The sequence below is a fragment of the Hylaeus anthracinus genome, unplaced genomic scaffold (genome assembly GCF_026225885.1).
Source record: "Hylaeus anthracinus isolate JK02 unplaced genomic scaffold, UHH_iyHylAnth1.0_haploid 11994, whole genome shotgun sequence".
NCBI lineage: Eukaryota > Metazoa > Arthropoda > Insecta > Hymenoptera > Colletidae > Hylaeus > Hylaeus anthracinus.
Genome location: NW_026534341.1, coordinates 14040075 through 14046256, shown reverse-complemented (window position 1 = coordinate 14046256; position 6182 = coordinate 14040075).

The window sequence follows — 6182 nt, the reverse complement described above, 5'->3', positions numbered from 1 at the left end:
TCCCTTCCCTTATTGCGTGGGAGCTCGAACGGTTTCGAGTGTTTTGGATGTGCCATTCGAGTCTTAGGTCCATTTCTGAGTGATTCGTGATTCCTCATATTATTATTATTTCAGAAATTACAAATGTTATCGCAACTTCTTCATATTGTTTTTTGACACGTAACTATACTTTCGATTACTTTGATAATTGCTTGGTACGTTAAATGTTCAATAAGAAAATTCTTTTTAGCTCTCAAGTCCTCAACTTTCATCGATATTATGTAAACGATTAATGTTGCCACTAACAATCTCAAATTATTAAATTGAATATTTATTTGTTAAATATTCAAAATCGGAACGAAAATGAGGAGTATTTCCTTTGTTACATTAAAGTTAACAAAATCAACAAATTGGCAAAAGTTCCATCATACAAGAATAAAATTCTGAAAATTGAACTTCGTATTAATTAACGATTTGAGCAATTATATAGTATCTAAAAATGAAATATACAATAAAAATATAAATAAAGGGAATACGTTTATATAGACACGAAAGAAATGAAAGGCAAAAAAAAAACACGTACAAATGAACAGTAGAATTGATAAACGATAAAAACCAAGAAGTTACAGAAATAACATTTTAGTAATATGAATTTATACATGCACTTCTTTTATTTAGTGGTTTCTGTTCTTGACCAATTCTTCTATTGATTATATTTTGTTATTTCTCGTTTATTCTTGCGTTTGTCTTCCTTAATATGTATCACATATAAATAATTTTCCCTTGTTTTGACTGTCACTTTTCATATTTCATATTGTATGCGATATAATATACAGCTTGAAAGTGCTTTAAAATTATTAAGACTGAACTGTTACTATATATTTATCGTTTCTAATCTAAAAAATTAAGCTGACATCACTAATCACTTTTATGATATCATGCAAAGTGACTAACACGATCCAACAAATTCAAATCTTTTCAAACAGCCCATTGTTATCGATAAATGTTTGCTAGTAGAAACAAAAAATTAGACATCACTTTCTCCTTTTTCTTCAACTATCTCTTGACCTAATGAATTAAAGTTTAAATCCGGATACTTTTTAAAAATAATTCGGATCACGCAAACTAAAGGAGCTACGTCCGCCATTGTAAAAAAAGTCATCTCTTTTTGAGCTGGCGATATCATGTTTCTTGATCGCGTCTGTTCTAGGGTTGCCTCTGAGGGTTGAACCCTCGATGCTGAGCCTCGCATCTTCCCGACTCCGCCTTGACTGCCGCTTTGATCAACCCACAACCCCAAACACCCACTATTATGGACAATCAATCCAAAAAATGGACCCGGGCCACCCCAAAAGCAAACCACCATAGCATGATTATGGGACCCTCCGCAGTAGACCCTCTCGGGATGATCACCTTTCGCAGACGAACCGTTTACTCTCTTAGGTTAACGATTTCCTTTTGTTCGCCTGGTGACTTGCCGAAGAAGTAAAGGTCATTCGATTTGTTGGTTCTGTGACATTTATCCATCCACATTCGAGGAAAATGAACGAACGATTTGTAATACACGGTCTGTCACTAAAGTTTCCGAACTTTTATTAAAAATCATACTGTACAGTAATAATTATAAATTTAAAACTATTTTATACAAAATACATTCCTTCTGAAGAAATACAATATTTACTACGGTCGTATAGCTTTAGAAAACTTCGTTTAAAATTTTCTCTTTAGATAGTCGAAATCTTCTGAATGTCCAGAATAATGTCGAACTTTCAGTTTCATTTTTCGTTTCAGTCAAAACATCATATTTCATCATACATTAAAATGGTTTTAGAGAAGTTTAATTTATTTTTAGCATTAGAAATGATCTCATAAACGCACAGAATTCGAGCTTGTCTTTGATTGTCGTTTAAAGAATGAGAAACAAATCACGTACAGACTTCTCACAGGTTCAAATCTTCAGTAAAAATTCGATACACTTGTGATTTATTAATTCCAATGATATCTTCGACGAGTCTCACAGATATACAACGGTCCTGTTTAAGCAGATCATGAATCTTTTTTACAATTTAGTCACTACATAATATTGTCACTATATAATAGTCACTATAACTTCCTACTAAACAAATAGTACGATCACATATACGTCGTCAAATATAATATAAACAACTTCTGATGGAGGAAAGTATATCCTTCTAAAAATAAATGACTATATTATCTTACATCGGATGATGTTACATATGCCGCACGTGTTTTACTAGTTAGGATGAAAAAATTGCATGTATATAAAATTAGTAATTTATATGAAAGATTACAACGATTAAGAACATTGCCCTAATATTAAGTAATGCTAAAACAACATATTTGTATTTTTTTCATTGACAATTGTTCCACAATAAATATTGAAACATTGGCTTCAACGATGCGTAGTCTTCGTGACAGGTTCGCGCTCCGTGCACGTTTTCTTCCAAGTTACGTATTTGAAGCAAAACAATATTCTGCGGAAAATGACGTAGGGTCTTTTTTTGCAAAATATTAAATATTGACGGAATGGTGCCACTTTGAATGTGTAGTCGATATTTCACGCTTTTCTTTGAATTATAATATATTATCCGAGTCAGTTTAGTTGGCAACTATCGCTTAATGTAGAGATGTTTCTTTCTAAGCTATATTTTGAAAAAACTAAATATTACCTGTAAATTTCTACAATATAATATAAATTTTATAATGTAAAATTGATTAGCATTAATTGTGTACTACTATACATTAATTTGTATTATTGCTATTTCTATTCTAAATTACTATTTTTCTAAAATATTATACCTTATAATACAACCTGCCTTTTTATGTTAACTTTGTACTTGTGTCGACAGGCTCACATAAACGAGCGTAAGACCTATTAACCTAATTTCTACTGTCGTTTACATTACATTTTCATAATATTTGTCGAAGGAATACACTAGCACATAATGATAGGACATAATTGGCGAGAACCACACGAATGATACGTTTTCCTCGCTGTTCTCATTTCGCTAACCGCATACATTTCAAGAACTACACGCAACAACATGGCTACATTAAAACTTGTATAACTCGTGCAATACAGCACTAGTGAGCATAAAGATTCTTGAAATTTCGTATTACCACTATCTCTTGATAGTTTTCAAAATATTGAGTAATATTATAATTATACGAAATTATTAAATGAGACCGTTACGTGGATAATTTTATTAATATTATTAAAAATTATTTTTTGTAACCAAACAATTCTTCAGGAAATGTTTTCATTTTCTCAAATGCAAGTAGAGAATCGTATGGACTACTAGATGGAGGTTTAAAAAAGACTCACATACGTATTTGAAAATGAACTCTTACCTAGCACTTGGCAATATTATCGCATAAAGCTGGTATGAACATTCTAAGCGTGCATGTTTTTAAGCGCATATTGCAACACGAGGCAAAATAGAAGATCCCCCCGATCGATCGGCAAAGCGTTATGGCAAAAGACGTGTTTCCGCGCCGTGCAAGAACAAGATCGCGAAAGCCTCGAGTAAAAAATGTTTGACGAAACGTTAGGTTCGTCGTTAGGAATGCTTTAATACATTTTCTGAAACCTTGTATACTGCACAACGTTACGCCCGGCAAGCACGAACGCGAATAAACTCAGTTACGATTGTTATTGCAAAAGCAGCGCAGCCGCCTTCCCGTTCCGTCTGTAACAAGAATGACCGCATTATTCAGGACGCGTTTGGAGTAACATGGCAGCGGGTGGGTGTGGGTGGCCGGGGCATGGGGGTGAGCAATCTCCTTGCCGCGTCTCTGCAGCCAACAATCCGCGTCGATAAATAAAGGATTGGCTGCTCCTCGGTCAATATTGATTTTTAAATTGACCGCCGACTGAATCCGCGCCCTGCCCGCTCCCTGGGTATCCTCTCTTCGGGGGTGGTGTGTCGGCAGAATCTATCCTCGATCAGGAGGGTGTACACGTATTTGTAAGCGTTCGGTTGTGTCTGGTTCGTCCGTGTCTGTCTCAACCCCTTATTCGGGCTCCCTTTCTCTGGCCGCAGTCGCTTCATTTTTCCGTCTCCGTCTGGCATTCTCTTCGGGTGTGTACGCACGCGCGAGCGCGTGTACCCATTCGGGGATAGAAATTCAGTCGGGCATCGGTCGCCGGTATACACGGAATTTGATTATAAATAAATGCGAGCGGTAGCGAAGAGCGAAGCCCATCCAACCATCTCGCACGGTGTACACGGCGAGGCGCGGCGCGGGGCGGGTCGAAGGGGTGGTGGCGGTCCACTCCGTTGCATCCATAATGCAGAGACACGGTATGTTTGCTTTCCCCTAAACATCCCCCGTGTGTGTTCCCGGATACTTGATGCTCGGTTTGTCCGCAGGAATCGGCGCGGCGGGCACCCTTCGAAATTCTGCGATCGCTACCGTGCACCACCCCCTCCGTCAACGACGACGCGACGACGACGCTCGCCGACGGAGATTTCGTTTTGAATTTTCGACCGAGCAGACCGACGCTATCCGCTATACATAGATTTCGATATCGCCGGATTGCAAAGGGGATCCGTTGACATAAAGAATCCACCTACACACTGCTTTAGATTTAAAGAATATCTTTTTGCCCTTTGTGATCTATGTTTTATGACACTTCCTCAATCATGTCGGAGAACCGTCAGAAGGAAGCAGAAAGGCTACCACCAAGTCAGTCTGTCTAAAACTCGTATCCACTCACGGTGTCATCTTTTCACCAAATCGCTCAATAATTTTTCTTCTCGCCGATATAAACACTTTATATACGTAATTATTATACCTATTCATTCGTACAGTATATTCATCCATTTGGTATCACTGAACTGTTATTCATGTAATCCACCGCTACATTTAATGTACTAAATAAGCAATGCCATTATTGTATTTGTACTAAGTGCGCAAATAGTTATTTCGTACTTTCAGCAGGATCGTTTATTATCCTGAACAATCAACGACGATCCCAACGTTCATTTTTCAACATTAATTTTATTGGTTACATCGCTATAATTTTTGAATCGCATTATAGAAAATGAAGTTTATTATAGTCGTTTAAGAAATCTTATATTAAAAAAGAAACATTCGCTTGGTCCGTTTCCATGCATTCATTGGAACTCATTTAAACAAACTGTCACGGTACCAATCACTATTTTCTAGCATTCCACAAAATATTGTAGTAAAGAACTTTAGGAGTAACTTGGTGAAAATGTTAGAGAGGCGACTTCAGCTAAGTAAATCGTTGTTAAAATATCGCGATGTCATTCGCATGACGGACGCGTGAGACTGCTTTGATACAAAGAATCGGCAGCCATATGCCGGACGTTCGCGTCGCACGTCTCATCCATATACATAGATCGTAACACTCGCGCAAACTGCGTAGAAACGAAATCCAACGGAAATTTGACTATACGTAACAGAAAATGTTCATATTGATTTTTGCTTATCCCATCGAAAACAGAAAGAACGACGTGGAACGGTCATCAAACGATTCGTGGTGGTAGCTTTTAATATTGGAATTGACTTTGGTGTCGCGAAGCTCCCCTCGGAAATTTCAGCCTGGAGAAGGGCAACCCGATTATCGCGGGCATTCACCGAGAGATGGCGCGGAGGGGACCGCACATGGGGCGATTAAAGATTCTTTGATGTTCTCTAAAATGTTCTCGTTGAAAGGCGACCGTGTCCCGAGCAATTCCGGCAGGTGAGGCGGCCAGGCTGTAGATATCTCGCACGCAGGGGGATCGTACGCTTCATTTAATTGTGGGAATCCGAACCTTACCGGGAAACTTCTGAAGCCGCTTAATAACTTGGCAAATCCTTATGTATACCTTCGTGTTGCCCGGGGACCGCACAAATTGAAATTAAGACGCCGCATCCGGTAGGGCTGAGTGTCGACAAACATGTCTGGAATTTGACGTCAATGAACTATAGAAATAGCTATGGAATGCGTAGGTATATCGTCAACTAAAAACTATAAAACTGTCCATGATTTACAGATTGCTCTGAGAAGAATGTTGTATTATTTAAACAACTCATAATTAAAAAATCAACGACTTGATAGTTACTTCGTTATAGTTTCAAGAAACTTATACTATTTTATAGCATATAGAATATGTCCTATCTTGGCTACAATAAAGAAAATTCAAAGAATCAGTTTTGCCACAAAACAA